This window comes from Phragmites australis, chromosome 1, assembly GCF_958298935.1.
Source record: "Phragmites australis chromosome 1, lpPhrAust1.1, whole genome shotgun sequence".
In the NCBI taxonomy this organism is placed as follows: Eukaryota; Viridiplantae; Streptophyta; class Magnoliopsida; order Poales; family Poaceae; genus Phragmites; species Phragmites australis.
The window spans coordinates 13,464,915-13,485,411 of NC_084921.1; the positions used below are offsets into that span (position 1 = coordinate 13,464,915).

General features: G+C 39.9%; 1 long non-coding RNA gene and 1 pseudogene across 1 annotated transcript; both read right to left on the reverse strand.

Annotated features, from left to right (window-relative positions):
• Nucleotides 1-16,015: 16,015 nt before the first annotated feature.
• Nucleotides 16,016-20,404, reverse strand: LOC133910466 (uncharacterized). The gene is made up of 5 exons (XR_009908549.1): nt 19,868-20,404; nt 19,383-19,469; nt 17,378-17,702; nt 17,219-17,291; nt 16,016-17,152 (listed from the first exon to the last, which is right to left on the reverse strand). It is a non-coding gene; the product is annotated as an uncharacterized LOC133910466 (long non-coding RNA).
• Nucleotides 18,639-19,207, reverse strand: LOC133916014 (uncharacterized; annotated as a pseudogene).
• Nucleotides 20,405-20,497: the final 93 nt, after the last annotated feature.

Below are 20,497 nucleotides of genomic sequence, written 5' to 3' on the forward strand. Positions count from 1 at the left end.
TCTCTCTCTCTCTCTCTCTCTCTCTCCCCCCCCGTCTGGCAGACTGACGACAAGACTGCCGAGAGGCAAATGATGCCATCAAAAGTACGGTGGTTTAATAAGGAAGCAAGTGGAAGTAAGAAAATATTTGGAGCTAGCTGTGGCAGTCGATGTACGGCTGCCTGTCTCAGGTGATTGTTTACTTGGTCCGAAGTCTATATGGGAGCATTTCCCTCCATTGCATCTTTCCTTAACGTTGCATTGCGTGCTTAATTGGTTTGGTTTGCAAAGGTAGCGAGTACTAGTTCTACAAGTCGATGCGTCCGTAGCCTTGGCGATGAAAACGACTGATATAGTAAATAATAATGTTATACTACTGCGCCCTAGTCTTTCCTATGAAATTTGTGATAAGGACGCCCTTTAAGTTATTGTTGCTACTGTTCTCCTAATGAAATATCGTACGAAGAGGCAGTTGAAAATTGAAATATATCCCCTTGAACGCTTCGGACCATATGGCTGGCCGGCAATTGCAAGCGGTTCCTGCTTCACACAGATGAAGTTGCTCGTTTTTTCATTTAAAGTCAATTACATAAGTAGGTTTACTTTCCTCAGCAAGCAACCAATCCATGAGCTCCACTAAACATGCGATTACATATCACTACAAGATATTCAACATTTCCTGAGACTTATATTACTAAGCGATCGATGGTGTAATACATTTGTTTTATACATTTTTTAATACCAAGTCTTTGTTGGTAATTCTTTGCCATGATTTGCTTTTACTGTTGGGAAATTTCCAAATTATACTAAAAATAATCTCAGCCATATGAAAAAATTATAAAGGTGAATAATAACCGTAAGCATCCCACAAATAACCGTCGAGAAATATAAAAACTCTTGTAGTGTATGTGAAATATAACAAAGGATGTAGCTAGGGAAAAGTATAAATCTCATATAGGTCTTTTGATTTGAAGTATGACCCCCATAACTCATTTTTGTTCATTAACACCCTTAGAAGTGAATATGATGTCCATAGACACCTTAAATGTCATTAAGCCGCTCCGCTACTTATTGTGTTCTTCTAAAGGAAAGCTGTTATGCACAGGCCAAGTCGATAATCATCAATTCCATGTCAGTGTCGCTTGTAACCAGAAACTGCACATTGATTCGACATGCAACCACCAATTGCATGGGAATTGAGCTTGACCTTATTGGTTAGATTTTGACCCCGATTTATGGCATGTTGTCTCAAATTGGTTAATTTTGCGCAAACTGTTACAGTATAATTAACTTGGTTGCGAGAACAATAAGAAATAACATGTAAACGCGGCAGTTGGTTACCTTGGGGGGTTTGTAAAACATATATACTTGCTTACAGGGGCGGACCCACCATGATGCATGGGTATTCAGCTGAATACCTAACTTTTTTGCAAAAAAATTGATTATATAGCAGCTATACTACGTATATATATCTCTAGTTAGGTCAACTTACTTGTTTGCTACTTCAATCTATCAGACCACTCAGCAAATCGTGAGCTTAAGCTACTATCCATCCTCTACTCGGCCTATTAACTAGAAAGAGCTCACCTTCTTTTACCACAGTAACAAGCATCAGGAGCCCATGATCTTCGTGTTATGACTACCTAGTTTGGCAGTCAGCAGTTGAGCGTGAATTTTTTGTGCAAGGATAGTGATATCATTAAACGCTTCTAAGTCATGAAAGAACACAAAGTTAAATTGTAATTTTCTTTAAGTACTTTGTAATTTCTCTTAATTAGTTGAAACTTCTCTACTACGAACAATTTATACTTTAAAATTTACGCTACTATGGACTTCTCGTATTTTGGATTAAACATTTTTTTTAATACTGAATACCCAATCGCTAAATCCTGGGTCCGCCACTGCTTGCTTATGAGGGTGTAAATGAAGGAGAACGAGTTATTGGAGGCAAATTGCAATAGCATCTGACCTATTGTTGGCTAGCTTACGGATTTTCCCCCGATAAAGTGTGCACACTGCGTTCATGCAAGTTATGTTTCTAGAGGAGAAACCACTGAATCGACATGACATGAACTTTATTGTATTTAAACACACTGTTTCTTAGACCTAAAGCAAATAGATACTATAACAATTGTGCTCAGCTAGCTTAGTTCTAACAAAGGACGTGTTGTCTTACAATTGGACAGGTAAATAGTTTGTTTTGGTTTTTTGTCGATATCACGTAGGCAATGGCGCAGCCGGAATCAACTGTAAGGGGGCGAGCAATCAAGACCAGGCAGCGACCGGAGCCTGGGAATACAGCATACGGAGAGCGTGGAGGCTGTCGAGGCAACCGTGGAAGCCGTCGAGGCGTTGGACGTGAAGGTGTGCGCGCAACGGCCGTGGTCGCGTCTGGAAAGTGACTCGGTCTTCGATCTCATACTCTCGATGGTTCACTTCTTGGTGGCACTAATAGAAAAATAATTTATATAGATAGTTTGAAAATTATATAGGAGACGTTTTTTTAACCGTTTGTAGAAAAGAGTATGTAAAAGTTATTTGGACAGACGATTTGTTACTGGAACCGTTTGTATAAATTATTTGTACAGACGGTTTGTTATTGAAATCGTCTGTACTAAATTTTCTGAGTAAAAATGTAAAAAAATATTTTTCTACCCACACCAACCCCTATATTATTACAAGTCAATTTTCACGTAAAATACCACGGGTGTATTTTCTAAAAGTCAAACCTGTAACCTCTAACCTTTCGTGAACCTTTCTTACTATCTCACCTGTCGTTCATTGCTGACCATTGTATGAAAATAATCTATATAAGATATACGCTCAAAACGAGTAGGACACTATTACTACAGACGGTTCTAATTTGAAATTGTCTGTTAAAAAAGGAACAGTACAGACGGTTCTAAACTAGAGCCATCTATACTATTAGTATAGACGGTTGCAGTTTGTAACCATCTGTACTGTAGCATCCCGCTTTGTTGCAACTGATCGTGGCTATTTTCTTAGACGGTTCTAATTTGGAGCTATTTGTGATACCTTTTATACAGACAGCTCTATAAATCCATCTATATAGAAGTGTCTCACTAAATAGATTTTGCAGAAGCGTGGTTCACTGTTCCGTTCGTCTTCCTTGGATCTAAGGAGCGATGCATGCGTGTTCCTGTAGTCTGTACTCTCTGTAGGCCTGTAGGCTTGTGTTTGCTTCTAGTCAATGTCATGGCCTCGGTCATGGACTGATGGGCTAACTTACTTGTGGTCTTGTGAGCAGGATTACCTTCACTGCTTCACACACACATGGATCACGGACGGGCTCTGGTGGCTCCGTCTCTGGTATTTTTTATTTTTTAAAATAAAAAATTATAAATATATACGTTTGTTTTAAAATATTACAAATCTAGACTTTTATCATCTGTGGGTAGGCTTATATTTCCTTTAGAATTGTGTGCTCATATCCCATGATCATGGTATGCCACTAGTATCTCGACACGTTGGCATGTATCATCTTGAAAAAAAAAGGTTAAGAAATTGTACACCTTTATACGCATTACCTTCCGCGTCAAACTCGGCATATAAGATGCCAAACTCTCTATATAAAAAAAAAACACAGATCCACCACGAAGAATAAACTTGAAGTTAATGTCTTCTCTATGCCGTTTGGTAGTATTAAAATAACCATGTCCACTAGCAATTCCCCTGTTCACCCATAAAGTTTCTTTCATTCTGCTTATCACTGTTGTACCAGCTATTGTTTGTTTACGGTTTATGAGAAGTGGAGTGTGTACATGTTATAACTTGGAAAACCTAGTAGATAGCCACATCTGGATTGAGACACTGGATACACACATCATCAAACGGCAGTTCGGCGCGGCCAAATTAAAGGTAGCTGGATGCTCTTGCATCGAAGTTAGAAAAATAGTAATACACTTAGGTCTGTTAGTTGGGTTGATAAGAAAGTTACTACTATTAGTTTAGCAAGCGCGACCGCATTGCTTAGCTGGTGCAGTGTGCGCGCATGTGGTGCTTCGCGGTGTCCAAGGATACTCGTATCTAAGAGCACGCACCACAACGCATTGCTGCATGTGCTGCTCCATGTGATCGACCAGGTGAAATTTGGCAGGCAGATCGAAAAGCACATCTGCACATGTAAGTCTCCCATGTTGCATATATCTTTATTATTCTGTTTTCTCGAGAAAGAATCGACACTTGTACACCGAATCGCAAGGTCCGTACTGATCAGTTTAGACATTAGCATGACCTCTAAATTTTAATTTGCGTACTAGTTTATACTATATCTACGATGACCAATCTGTATTGAGAGAGGGAGTAGCGTGTATTATAACCTCCCATCAATACAATTGGTGATTCATAAATTAGCTCCTTTCATAGCGAGGAGTCTAAAGTGATTTTCCAGATAGTCTCCGACTTCCTGGTCCTAGTTGGGATCACGTGGTCCGGCACATAGCGAGGACTCATGAAGAACCTGGCATGTTTATCTTTCTCCAAAATGACGGAGCTTGAACAAAAAATAAAGAGGGGGGGGGGGGGAGAGATTAGAGGCTAAATTAGCAATTTATTAGCACTTCATAGTAAATTTAAGTGTTTCTTCAATAAATTTTCAAGGTTAGGGGCCATGGCCCACCTTGGCCCCCACTATCCTCCGCCACTGGGGATAGCATCTGCCGACCAACCTTGGAGTCTGCGGCCGATAGATCTCGCGATTGGAGTCTCACTCTGCCCCGCATCATGCTTGTGTTTTGTGGTCTCGTTGGCGCAGACAACGATGTTGGATATGATCTCGGCTCTAACTCTAATGTATCCTAACTATGATCTCGGCTCTAACTCTAATGTATCCTAACTAAAGACTGAGAGAATAGTGAGAGCCCTGTCCCCACGTTCACGTCACTATTGGAGACACCATCAACACATGGTTGTGGTCCCGAGTCGAATAGTGCCATATAAATAAAGGGTGTTGGCACCTAGCGGGTTCATCTATTCTGTGAGGTACCAAAACCCTAACACTCCCAATCCCTATCCTAAAGCGACATTGGATCATCTCGAAGGCCGCCGTCGCTACAACATCAACGACATCCACGACAGCAACTCGACCCTAACGTCAACATTGACGTCGATCGCGATCTTCACTATGCTACCCATATTGATCCCTGTCGTGGCTCTACATTGATGGAACTACAATGTCTTCATCTTCATTGGGTATGTGTTCACGCTTCCACTAAGATCAATGCGTGTTCATGTCTTTAGGCTAGTCCTTTTGAGGAATTAAGATGAATTAGCTTTAACAATGGCATCAGAGCTGGTCTAGCCTAAGCATGAACCAATTTAGTCCCGATGGATTTCTTTTAGCCTTGGATTAGTACGCTTAATTCATGTTTATGTTGGTATGTGTCGTCTGTGATTATCATTGATCCCAATTGAAATCCTATTTATGTTAATTTTATGATCCTAAGTCCAATTGGGGTATGGATTAGTGTTGATTATACATGAGTTAGATGCAACTTTGATGTTTATGTACATATTCTTATGTTTCTTAGCCGGCCAGATATATGGATTTCGGTTCGGGTTTTAAGTAATTAAGCTTAGATTAGATGTTTTTTCATGCATATGTGTGTTCATGTTCTCAATTTGACTCGGATTGGGCAATTGGGGCTTAGATGGGGTCAAATCCAGCTCGAGATAGCAGCTAGAAGGAGGGGAATTGAGGAACTCAAGAAACTCTATGCAAATCCTAAGAAATCCTCCAATCCCTACCCTCTCACCCCCCAATCTGAAACCCTAGATGTAAAAAATCCCCAAATCTCATCCCAAAATCAAGAACTCTAACCCTAGAAATTTCAATCAGGGGAGGCATCGTAAAACTTATCTTATGTTCACTGTGGTCATCGTCGAGGAAGGCCACCGCCATATTATGTCCTTCTTCTCTGGTAGGACCTCATCCTCCTCGGCATCTCAGGCACGCACATGGGTTCTTCAGTCTGGACATCTCTGCACCATCACCATCTCCTTTTACGTGTCGGGTTTTCGCCGAAGCACTTCCTCCTTTCTCCGCACGTGTGTCGGGCGCCACCATAGATCTATCGACGGCGTGCGACCCTAGTTGCACTCATTGGCGGGTAGGTCTATGGCAACGCCATCTTGCCTCCTCCACTCTGCTCAGGTCATGTCTCCCCCCCCCCTCTCCCTAGCAGCCTTGCATCGTTGGAATCTCTCTCTCTCTCTCTCTCTCTCTCTCTCTCTCTCTCTCTTTCTCTTTCTCTCTCTCCCATGGTGTTCTCAGAGTAGGAGGACGAAATGGTTTTAGGGTTAGGACAAAACGGCACTAAACAATTTTGTTCTGGCCCATCTCGACAGAGGACCATCAGATTGGATCTGACGGCTAATGACCCATGAAGGACGGCTGATGACCCATGATGGAGTTGATCGAGCCGAGGCACCTAAGATGATGACAGGCCGGCACACATGCGAGAAGGCTGGCCCTTGCGTAGGTGGGCCGCGTCCTGCGTTGCTAGGTCGTGCGTGTGTTGAGGTCGGCTGGGCTGTTTTGGTCCGAACCAATTATAAAGTTTTTTGGGTTTTTTTATTTAGGTGAGTATTTCTAGTGATTTTAATTTTTTTCCTTTATGCATTGGATTTATTAATGTATATTTACCGAATAAATTATGTTTAATGTACCAAATTCACGATTAATTCTCTGGGTAAATTGGAACCAGCGGGAAGATTATTTGGTGAATTTTAAGGTTATTTTAAGAAGGACCATAATTACATTTCTAACCAGCGTTGATTGTAATTATGTGCCTTTTATTTATTAATTAAATTCTTTTCCATTTTCTACGCAATGTTGATACGAATTGGAATTGAATTTTTAAATGTTATTAATCAAATCAACATAGGATTAATTTCATGCAAATATTATTTTATGAAAATTTTCTAATCTGGCCCAATCTTTTGTTTAGCTGCTAATGCTTCGTATGTTGCCGCCACAATTAACAGCATCGAGCAACTCACGAGAAACAATTTCCCCTCTTGGAAACAGAAAGTCTCAATTGTTCTTGGCATTCTGGACCTGTACTATGCACTCAAAGTTGACACTCCTAATGCTCCCACCGTCGGTGAGAAGAATTACAATGAACTAAAGAAAAATTATGAGGCGAATGCCAAAAAATGGGAGCGAGCCTCATGTCCTTAATGATAATGAAGAGCCCAATCTCAGTTGGGATAAGGGGAGCAATCCCCGACTCCGATAATGCTAAGAAGTACTTAGCGTCTATGGAGGGGCAATTCAAAGGCTCATCTAAGGTTTATGACATACCTTGATTCAGAGGCTCTTAATCACTAAGTATGATGGGTCTGGCAGCATAAAAGAGCACATCATGATGATGACAGACATGGCTGGCAAGCTAAAGCACATGGACATGGAGATTTTTGATATTTTCTTGTCCACTTCATTATGACATATCTACCTCCTGAGTTTACTCCATTTAAGATCAATTACAATACTCAGAAGGAGAAATGGACCATGAGCGACTTGATCGCGATGTGTGTCCAAGAGGAGGAGAGGTTGAACGCTAAAAAGAAAGATTATATGCAACATGTTGGCAACCCCAGTCAGAGAAAATTCCAAGGGGATTACAAATCTAACAAAAAGATGTATTTCTCCCCTAAGCCTGATAAGACAGGGCACAAGGCGCCCAAGGCACTTGCTCCATTTTCTCCTACTACTCAAGGAACCTCAAGTGGGGATGAATGCCACTTCTGCCACAAGCTAGGACACCATCAGAGAGACTACGTTGGTTTCTTGAAGTGGCTTTTAAGAAAGGGTAACATTTTAATAATGTTTATTGATTAATCTCTTTATGTTGATTTCTCCCTTAATTCCTAATAGATTGACTCAGGTGCCACTGTGCACAATACCAACTCCTTACAGGGATTCCTTACCATGAGAATCCTAAGAAGAGGGGAGTGAAGTCTTAGAGTGGCCAACAGGAAGGAAGCTGAAGTTGAAGTTGTCGGGTCACTTCACTTAGTTCTAGATAGTGGATTCACTCTTCGACTTAATAATGTAGTTTATGCTCCTACCATGAGGAGGAACCTCATTTTAGTTTTGATGTTAGATTATGATGGATTTGGATGTAATTTCATAAACAATAAGTGCATTCTTAAGTTTAATTCAAATGTTATTGGTCTTGACAAACTTTACATGCTTCCTTTCAATGAATATTATGTATCTCTGAATGTATGTGATGTTGATAATAAGAGAATGAGAAGTGCAAATGATGAGACTTCTTTGAAATTGTGGCATTGTCGTTTGGGCCACATTTTGAAGGTGAGAATGGAGCATCTAATTAAGGAAGAAATTATCCACCCTTTAGACTTCTCTGACTCTGACCACTACATAGATTGCATTAAGAAAATATGTCAAGAAAATAAAGAAGGGGTTTACTCTAAGCATAGGACTCTTAGAATTAATTCATATAGACATTTGCGATCCTTTTATTGTGACATTGGTGGATCTTTCATTACCTTCACTGATGACTTTTCCCGTTATGGCTACATCTTCCCCATTAAGGATTGATATGAGTCTCTCGATAATTTCAAGATATTCAAGGCTGAGGTAAAAAATCAGTATAACCTAAAGATTAAAGTAATGAGATCAGATCAAGAGAGAGGGTGTTATGGGAGATATACCCCTTACGGGCTAATCCCTGGTCCCTTTGTCAGATTCCTTTAGGAAAATGGCATAGTAGCCCAATATTCTACACCTATTGAACCTTAGCAAAATGGGGTAGCTGAGCGACATAACCGCACACTTATGGATATGGTGCAGAGTATGCTTAGCTATTCTAGTTTACCAGTTGGACTATGGATAGAGACACTTAAGACGGCCACGCACATTCTAAATTGGATTCCTAGTTAATCAATTCCCAAAACCCCTTATGAATTATGGACTGGAAGGAAATCAACTTTGAAGTACTTACGTATGTGGGGCTGTCCTACTGAAGCTAAAGTATTCGATCCACATATTGGGAAATTATATCCTAAGATAGACAGTTGTCATTTTATAGGGTATCCAAAAAGATCTAAGGAGTATCACTTTTATTGTGCAGATAAGATCACTAAATTCATAGAAATAAGGCACATTGTGTTCTTAGAGAATGTGGAGCTAGAGCCTAGGAAAATTGATCTCGATGAGAAGTGGGTTTATGTTTCTGCACTGCTAATCCAAGAGACTTACGTTCATTTGACCCAGGTGGTTGCACTTTTAGTAGAAATGGTGCACCCTTTATTGAGGTCTCTGAAATTTCTAATGATGCACCTAACGATAAGCCTCACCAGTCCCCTGTAGTACCTAGTCTTGGTCCCACAGTACCTAATGAACCAATCAGGGTATCATAGTGTGATAGAAGACCTGCCATCTCTAACGATTATATTGTTTATATGAATGAAGATGTCAATGATATAGAGAAGGCAGAAGATCCCAACTCATATAAAGAGGCCATGATAAGTGAGCATTCGCCTGGGTGATTTAGTGCCATGAAGGATGAATTAAAGTCTATGAGCAATAATGATGTATGGAACCTAGTAGAAATTCCCGACAGAGCCAAAATAGTATATTGTAAATGTGTCTACAAAATCAAGCATGACTCTAAGGGAAATATCAAAAGGTTCAAAGCAAAGTTTGTAGCAAAAGGCTTCTCACAAAGAGAATGGATTGACTATAATGAAACTCTCTTCTGTATCAACTAAAGATTCATTTAGAATTATTATGGCGCTTGTGGCTTATTATGATTTAGAGCTGCAGAAGATGGACATAAAAACAACATCCTTAATGGCAACTTGGAAGAAAATGTTTACATGGCTCAACCAGAGATTTTGTCATGGAAGGCAAGGAACATATGGGATGTCAAGAAATAAATTTATGGCCTAAAGAAAACTTCTAGGCAGTGGTATCTCAAGTTTGATAAAGTCATAAAGAATTTTGGCTTCAAAAAAAATGAAGTTGATAATTGTATTTATATAAAGTTTAAAGGAGGGAAATTCACCATCTCAGTTCTTTATGTGGATGATTTCTTATTGGCTAGCATGATAAGGATATGTTGTTTGAGACCAAGAGATTTATTTCCTCTAATTTTGACATGAAGGATCATGGTGAAGCTTCTTGCATTCTTGGCATTGAGATTCATCGAGATAGGTCCAAAGGAGTATTAGGTTTATCTCAAAAGACATACATTGACAGAGTACTGAAGAAATACAATATGCATAAGTGCTCTACCTCGCCTACTCCTATCATTAAGAGTGATAAGTTTGGGACATTTCAATGTTCGAGGAACCAATATGAAGCTAATCATACGAAGTCGGTTCCTTATGCTTCAACTATCGGATGCATTATGTATGCTTAAGTATGTGTTCGCCCTAATTTAGCTTTTGTAAATGGGATGCTTGGCGGATATCAATCAAATCCAGGACCAGACCACTGGAAAGCCGTTAAGAAAGTCCTTCACAATTTGCAAGGCACTAAGCACTACATACTCATATTTAGCAAATTCGATAACCTTAAGATTGTTGGTTATTCAGATGCAGACTTCGCAGGGTGTGTGGATACTAAGAAATCCGTCAGGTTATATCTTCACCCTCGCTAGAGAAGCTATATCGTGGAAAAGCTCTAAACAGACACTTACAGCATCATCAACGATGCAAGCTCAGTTCGTAGCATGTCATGAGGCTATCGGGTAGGCTGTATGGATAAAGAACTTTATCACTAGATTGAGAGTGGTAGATAGCATTTCAAAACCACTTACATTATACTGCAATAATCAACACATAGTTTTCTATATGAGTAACAACAAGTCGAGTGGTGCTACCAAACACATCAACATTAAGTATCATGCCGTGAAAGATAGAATCTAGGATCAAACTATTAGCGTCAAACATATAAGTACTAAGTTGATGCTTGCGGATTCGCTCACTAAAGGCTTACCGCCTAATATCTTTTGTGATCATGTTGCCGCTATGGGGTTATTGGAAAGCCTATTATCATGGATAAAAGGACCATAAAACAAACCAACTCCCATTAAGCATAATGAATATCTATTTCGAGATGGAGAAGTATGCTATGGGTATTTGGGTTTTAGTGGCATTTCATTAGCTGTTGTAACGCTTTGCCTTGATGCGATGTTTAATTAAGAGTGAGTTTATGATGTTAGCCTTACGATCAATGGGGAGAATGATGGATATGATCTTGACTCTAACTCCAACGTATCCAAACTAAAGACTAAGAGAAGAGGGGGACCTTGTCCCCACACTCGCGCCACAATCGGAGGCGCAACCAACACATGGTTATGGTCAGAGTCGAACAGCGCCATATAAATAAAAGGGTTCGGTGCTTAGTGGGTTCTTCTATCCTGTGAGGTACCAAAACCCTAACACTCCCAATCCTGATCCTAAAGCGATGTTGGATCATATTGAAGGCTGCCACCGCTATAGCATCGATGACGACCCTGACAGCAACTCGGTGCCAACGTCAACGCTGACATCGATCGTGGCCTTCACTGTGCTACCCGTATTGATCCCTATCGCGGCTCTACATCGACAGAACTACAATGTCTTCATCTTCATCGGGTATGTGTTCACGCTTCCGCTAAGATCAATGTGTGTTCATGTCTTTAGGCTAGTCCTTTTGAGGAATTAAGATGAATTAGCTTTAACAAACGATGGTTGTTGCGACGTGTTAGCTAGTACTTGGTCCTATGAGACAGGAGGTGCATAGGATCTATCGATGATGCCATGCCGGTTGATGTCGTCCACATGGATGGCCCTTGGCCAGGATCCCTTGTTTTGGGGGAAATGTGTTCATCATAGGTAACTACATGACTAGCGGCTTCCAATTATGGTCGGGTTGGTTGGTCATCAGTGTGCCATGGTGGCTCAGCAGTTTCGGGTTGGTCATGTACGAATGCACGGTGGCAAGCTTAGTTTGTGGAGATTGTGATGGCTTGATGGGTGTGGTATGCGATTTGAGAAGTAGCCATGGTTCGAGGTCATCCCAGATCTTTATCGATCGCTTCGTGCGCCTTCTACTTCTCCCTGACGTGTGGTTGTTGTGTGGCCAGACGTGTGGGCTTCTGTAGACATGTTTTGGTCCATCTATATGTGAGGCACTATGACCTCCCTTGTTACGTGTATCTCTATGCGAGGTCCCACGATAGCCCTATACATTGATTGGACATAGAATTGTCCACTCTGAGGCAATGACCTTTAAAATCTATCAAGTTGGTCATTGAGCTAAACATATGCAATTCTTATCACTAGATTATGCTAGGCTTTTAACTTATTCCCCATCAAAGCTCTTCAGAATGAGATATAACTACCTCAGAATGGGTTATTACAAACAGATTTTAAACTCTATTATAGATAGTTATAGGTTCAGTCCCTGCAAAAGTGTCTGTGATATCGACCTTATTACAGATGGTTTCAAAACCATCTGCCATAGAGTTACACACAAATGGATTTTCTGTAAAACCGTCTGTGCATAATATGAATCACAGATGGGTTTTATTGAAACCTGTTTGTGTGTTGTTAGAGTCACAGATAGGTTTTGTTTAAACCCGTATGTGTTAATTGTCACATATAGGCTTTTTATAAAAACCGTCTGTGTGACCATTTCCTCTATAAGCAAAGGGTCACACAGATACACACTTCATGATTCACAAATTAAACAACACATTGATACATTGTTTAGAATATCGATCACATATTGTTCATAACATTGATCACATATTGTTCAAAATATAAAACATAGGTATTTACATATGACAAATGTTAAGAATATCAAATAGATGCACATCACACATTGTTCAGAACACATAAACCTAGCTAGCTAAACATAATCTCTAGCTTACAGTGGCGAACCCAGGATTTTTTCGTAGGGTAGGCATCCAAATTTTTAAAACCACAAATTCGATAAAAGAGTATAAAATTTAATAAAAGATAATACAAATTCGGTATAATATCGTAAACTTTGGGCTGGACAGGGTAGTCCTGGGCCTACCAGGACCACCCTGTGGGTCCTCCCCTGGCTATACATCATTGGTTGATCAACGCTATCTTTCAAAAAGATGAAATGATTGACATCATGATGATGCCATCTTTCAAAAAGATAAGATGATAGATATCATCTCAGCCTCCTTCATTTCAGCACAACATCAACTGAAGCATCATCTTCAATGAGCAGCTCACAATCATCCGGATCTGGCTCACCTGGACTATCTCACGTATGAGCTAGAACCAGACTATGTTGCTACCAAATCGCCAGCCATGGTTCAGCAAGAAATGTGCATTCAAACCTGTCTTGCAGTGGATGAAAATGTCTCCATTGTGATGAACAAAAATTTCCATCTGGAAAAACAGAACAGAGAATGTGGTTGACAGCATACACAAGGTCGACAAGGGGGGCCTTCACAGCAGCGAAGAAAAATGAAGTCCACCCGGCTGAAATCAACGCCAAGCATCTGCACCATCGAAGCTACCATAGGGATAACTCAATTCTGCCACCACCTGATTGCCGTGAACTACGCCATTACAAATCTACGATGGAAATAAGGCTCTGTCATCAGTTACACATATCAAATCAATGAAAACTTAACAAATCCTAACTAAACCGCTATGGGAACCATATGATACTCACCAGTGAAAGGGATTCAGCCCCCGTTGAGATCTCGCTTCTCTGGCGCTGATGGCGAGTGAGGATGACACTTCTCAGTGCAGTGGAACACTAGGATATGGCGAGTGAGGAAGAAGGCAAGGGGTTGTGTGTGTGGGAAGCTAAAAGAGCCTGTGGAGACATGCAGGTTGTGTGTGTGCGAAGGCAAAAGAGCCAAGGGAGACGAATGGTCAAATTTGAAACAGTTCATGGGTCTTTAAATACATATGGTTTTTATAAAATCCGTATGTGTCTATCATACAGACACAGACAGATCTTATAAGAAACCATCTGTGACAATATCGCAAATGGTTTTTTTAAACATCATCTGTGTCTATATAATACAAACAGACGGATTTATAAAAACCGTATGTGAATTCAGTCACACCTAGACGGCTGTCTTATTATAGATGCATCTGTCTTAGCAATCATCTGAGGATATTTTGTCAGTAATGGGTCCTAAGAACTCGTCTATGACACAATGATTATGTGGTAGTGTATTGAGATGATATGGCCAGTTGAGCACCTTCAATATTGTAATGTGTTTCCTATGAACAATATTAATTAAGATGGGATATTGCTCACTTAATGTACTTGAATCTTACCATTTATCCTTCTAGAATCTAATTTATGTGTCACTCTGCAATTTAAAACTCCCCAAACTTATAAGAAGTGGTTTTACACTCATTAGACCTGACTAGAAATGTGAACCTACTGGCTTCTTTTCAACTTGAGCAATTGTCTTATTACTGGATATTTGTTTCTAAGTAATTCTAGTCATACCCCCATCCTCATTAATTAACTTAAATAGTCATTTGCTAATTAGACACTTGTTTTGAATGTCAAGGTCTTGTATCCCTCGACCACATTGATGCTTCGATCTACACAGCATGTTCCATTTAGGAAGTCTTTTTTTTTTAGCCCATCATTCTATTTGGAAAATCTGGACCGGTAATTTCAAAGAAGGATAGCATGAACATAACTAGGCTACTCATAACAAAATTAATAAGGACTAGCCTTCCTCCATATGATATATACATGCCATTCTAGCTACTTACTTTCTTACGAAATCTTTCATCCACCATTTTCCAATCATTGTTGCTAAGTTTTCTATAATGTATAGGAATTCCTAAGTATCTAAAAGGATAGTCTCCCATCTCATGACCGAACATTTGTGTATATTATCTTCACAATCGTTTACTTCCCCACAACAGAATAACTCACTTTTATGAAAATTGATCTTAAAGCTCGACAATTGTTCAAATGCACATAGCAAGAGTTTCGTATTCTTAGCTTGTTCAATATCATGTTTCATAAAAAGAATAATATCATCTACATACTATAGAATTGAAAGGTCGTCCTCAACCAAATGTTCGACAACACATGTTATTTATCCTTCCTCTTTACCTTTTGCAATTAGAATATCGAGCATGTCAACCACTAGATTGAAAAGAACGTGGAAGGAGTGTCACATTGCCTCAGTCCTTAGTTGAGAAAAAAAAACATCTTTCAACATTATCATTTACCTTTACACATACACTTCCTCGTCACAAACGGTTCAATCCATTTACACCACTAAGTGAGAATCCTTTCATTATTACTGTTTGTTTGAAGGAAAGGCCATTTGCCTGTTAGATCACCTATTCATGTTTGTTGTCTTTCACACCCATCGTCCTAGCTATATGTAAGTGGAGGATCGAGAATGTACAGCACGGATGCTCCATCGAACAGCTACAAGAAACTTGCATGGACTACCTGTTCAACATAATGTTTCTGAGGGTTGTCCATGAGAGTCGCACGAATGCGCTAGACAATACATTCCAGGCTCCTTTGGATGCAAGGGTGAAAAAACCACATGGAATTAAACTCTGAAGGGTATATTTCATGTACATATAGCACCCCCTTCCCTGCCAAGGAAAGAAACCCCGCCTGAGGACAATTCATGGGCGTCTTTTGGGAGGCCATAGGGATAAAAATCCCAACAACTAATAAAATTTCAAAAAAAAACATAGAATTCAAAAACACTGTTGAAATCCAAAAAATATGTGCCATGGCCAATCTTTCGCTAGCATTTGTACATGCATCCGATCAAGGTGATCATTAATAATGGTCATCTACTAATTCATAGCTTTCATCTTCATCTGATATTAAGTAGAGGGACAAAACTCAAAGTGCAGTCCAGCTAATTAATTCATACATGCATGTGAATACTCAAAATACAAGAAACAATTGAACTATAATAAGCATATCACATCCAAATGCTCCCTATATATTCTGCAAAATTGTAACCCAAAAGCTCTAATCCAAATTAGGCCTGCAAGGACATCGAAATAGACGATGACAGTTATGAATCTAATACTAGTATGAGTAGACACTTCAGAAAAGAAGCATGCAACATTTCAATCAAGCAATCTAATACTAGTATGAGTATACTACTAAGATGAGTTACAATTCAGAAAAGAAGCACTTTCTTCTTCCCCACACAATCCCTATCTCCACTCCTTGTGCAAACAGCACACCCATTTGTGGGTGTCATGATTCATCAGTTGCCCCCTTTCTTCACAGCTATAATTAGGATCCCTTTCTTTTCAGCAACAAAAGGATGATAAAGATGCATCACAGTCATAGACACATCCTTGAAGAACAGTTCAGTCAGGCTACCTCTGAATCCCATCAAGTATCACAATTCAGCTGAGACTGTTGCTCTCACCATGACATGTAAAGCTGGTAATGAACTTGCCATTTTGGTTCATCAAATTGTGAAGTGAACTCACAATTAAAACTATCTTAAGTGGTTAAGCACATGAGATGTTTCTGCACAGCTCATAGCTCAAGAATATGTATACATGTCCAAATCCAAGAAGTCTAAGTTTTGTGAGAACATTAATAATAGTCTAAGTTTTCAGATTGCATACCTTGGGAACAATTTCTCCCTTAACCCACAGTAGACGAACTCTTGGGTTCTTGAAATTGATGAAAATTTCTCTATTCAGCTCACACTTGAAGATACTTGTTGCCATTGCCTTTTCCTCATCTGAAAGTTCTTCAACTGATTCTAGAAGAGCAAGATAGTTCTTGATGGAATAGTCATCTTTTGGCTTTGTTATTTAATTAAGTTCATCCATAAATTTTTTAGTTTGCTTCTTCCTGAAGTCGACATAGTCCTGTAGAGCACCGGCAACTTGATTTTGCTTTCTCTTTTTTCCATGGCCATCTTCCTTTCTGTCCAAAACAAGATGAAGTGGTATTTTCTACTTCATCGACATCCATGGTATCACTTGATGCCCTTTGCACATCCATATTTGCAAAGAAAGGGTTCAAGCCAACATCAGGATCATCTAGGTTGACATGTTCTGTTGGTGGTGGCAGCTGCTACTCAGTTGGCTCAGTTGATGTGAAATTCATATCACCTGTAGCAATATATGCTCCTTGTTTCATAGTGGACAAATGCACCTAAGTTAACTGAGATACAACATTAGAGAATGCATGTAAAGGTAAATTTAGTTATAGATCAGAATAAAAAATTACCTTCATACAATTGTGCCAAGCTGTCATACAGAGGGAAGGGTTTTGTGCAAAATTTCCTCACCTTTGAAAAGTCCTATTAAATGTAAAAAGAAAATTATTAGTAAGGTCAAATCAAACCAGCAAGAATACTACTAACGGAGGCAAAGGGGACGGTCTTACAACAATAAGTTTATCCCAGATATGTGGTTCAGCATTGATCATGCACATAAAAGCATTCCAACCTATACCACTTTGCTTCCGTGCATCATGAATTGCCTTATAGCTTCCTTTGAGTTCCTTCTCCTTTTCTTGTATCTAGCTTTTTGTAAACTCAGCTGATGGAAACTTTTCATTGAATTTCTTGACAATGCTTCTCCAACCTTCTGTTACCCAACCATTCTGGCCCCTGAACATTTCATGATTGTGCTCATGGAGTAGATCAACAAGTCCTTTCTCATAAGTGAAGTTCCAGGAAGCTCTTTACCCTTCTTTAGACATGGCTACACTTCAAAAAAAAATATTAAAATGAACTAATTGTATAAGAGTGAAGCATGTACCAGAACTAGAAATACATAACTAATACAACTTCTACAGTAGTGCATGAAAGTAATTATTAGATAAAGCAGTACATTACATCCATTAGATTTAACTAATACAACTTCTACAACAAACAAGTTTCTTATGCATACTAATATTGCTTGTCATGCCCGGTTTTGATTGTATTGTTCCCACATCTGCATAGCAATATGATCTCGAAGAACAGTCCCATCATCAATTTATAAGCTCAGTGACTCCATGTCATTTTGATAGTTGTCATCTCCCTCTGGTAGATCAACATTATCAATTTGTTGGGTATAAGTAGGTTGGTGATCCAACCAATTCTCATCTCCATTGAAGCCTCTAACTATGTTATGAAATACCGCTGCTGCAGCTAGAATCTTTATCTGAGATTCTATGAAATGATGTGTACCCACTTTTAGAATTTGAAACCTCTTCTTTAGAACCCCAATAGACCTCTCAATATGGTTTCTGAGAATTGCATGATAGTGGTTGAATAGCTCCTTGTGATCTGCATAATCCCTTCTTCAAGATGAGCGTTGCCTTCTAAACTCACTGAGGTGATACCAAACTCCATGATAAGGCGCGAGGAATGATGGTGTATTTGCATACCCACCATCTACAAGATAGAATTTGCCCTATGGCACATGAAAACCCTTGGTAATAACTGACCTAAGGACTCCAGCATCTGATACAGGCCCTTCCCACCCGCATGAGATAAATGTGAAGTTTAAATTGAAGTCGCACACTAATATCACATTCTGCGATAGTGTGCCTTTCCTATTCCTATAAGGGGGGCTTTATCTTCTGCAATAGTGATTGGAACATGCGTGCCATCAACGGCACTAATGCAATTCTACATAACAATACAAACTTAAGACAAAGAAAAGGTTTGGGAAATTGATGGATCTAATGTATATGGCTCACCTTAAAGAATGGACAAAATCGAAGGTCCGATGCAATCTTAGTGTGAGTTTGGTTGGAACTAGGAAGCTTCCGGAATTTGTGGGTGAGAGTAGGAATTATATCAAAAACTGTATTTATGTGCATGTGGATCATTTCACCACTATGTTAAAATGTCTTTTGCAGCCTTTCATTGCTGGCATTGTGCAAGATCATGAATATAAACATTCTGAATTGCTCATTAACTCTAACACCACGTGTGTCACGAAGTAGACCCTCCCGCCTAAGATAATTTGATATAGCCTTAAATATCTCTAGCTCCATGTGGAACTCAGACCTACACCAACTCTCATGCCCCTCAAGAATTTTCTTCATCTTTTTAGCACCAGTATATTGTGAAGTATGTATTGGTCTTTTTTCATCATTATGACCTTGAAGTATGGCAGGAACAATTACAAAAAACAGTTCATCATCCTCCTCTTCTTCCATCTACATGAATTTCCTAATCCTCTCCTTCCTATATTCCAAAGTCTCATTCCTAGAGTCCATTATCTAATATTTACAGATAGGACAACACTTAGATATATTATCAATGCATTGTTGGTTCAGAATGATTAATGCATGTAGCAGCGAGCGAGTACCAACCAAGGTGAAAATACACTCAACAATAGATAAACTATGAAATTGTCCAGTAGGCATTGAGGGAAAGGAAAAATCGTAATACCTTTGTCCTTTGTTGGCCCTAAATGATAGACAGATAGCTTTAAGCCTTAATGATGCATCTCACAAAATGATACCGACAACTTTTGCTCTGCAAAACATATGGCCAAAAATAGCACAATTTAATGAATATGGTTTGTGGTAACATAGACCGTGACTAATACAGCTCAACTCAACTGCAGACAAACATACATGTTACAAACCTACAGATGTACAGGCATAGATCAGATCACACAGAGTCCTGAGACAACTAGCAAAGGCGCGATGATTCAAGCACCAGAGGCTAGCCAAAGTAGGACACTGAATATTGTTGGACACTTTTGGTGTAGCACAGATTAGCAAATTAAGGACCAAACCTCAGAAAAACACGCACCAAACCTATGCTACGCCTAGGGCAAATCACCAAAAGGAAACCACAATCTTGGGGTGGTTGATGGATTCGGAGGAATCAAAATGGAAATGAGAGAATAAGTGCAAAGGGGCGCTCACCTTGGCTCTCACCCGCGAGGTCGACGTGGAGGCGAGGTCGGCATGGGGAGGCACGAGCATGGGGAGGTCGGCGTGGAGAGGAGACCTTGGGGACAGTTTGGTTCGTCGCTGGCGTGGGGATGCACAAGTGTGGGAGGTCCGACAGAGAGATCTTGGGCATCGTCTGGTTCGCTGTCGACGTGAGGAGGCACGAGCGTCCACGACGAAGAGGGGCTCACGTGCGCCGGCAGTGGAAGGACACGGCCACCATCATCGAAACCCTAGCCACCTAGTTCTCACCTCTGCTTCAATTGAGGACGAGCAAGAGGGAGATCGAGTCAAGTAAGCGGACAGGGAACGGGAAGAGAATGTCACGAGTTAGGAGAAGTATTTTTCTCTCCATATGGATTGACCTGGATAGGGTTAAAATAGCATGTGGAAATTTCAGCCTCCTCGATATCCAAAAGACCGCATGGATTTAACAAGGGAGCAAAAGCACGGTCCAGAACGTCCCAGTGGAATGGATCGGGATCCGGTGGGGTTGGACTTTCCAAACAAGCCCTCAATGTTAATCCAGTATCAATCAATTCATAACGGAAAGTAGTACCCGAAAGGATGCAAAACTCACATGTTCCAATGAATAATGCTGTA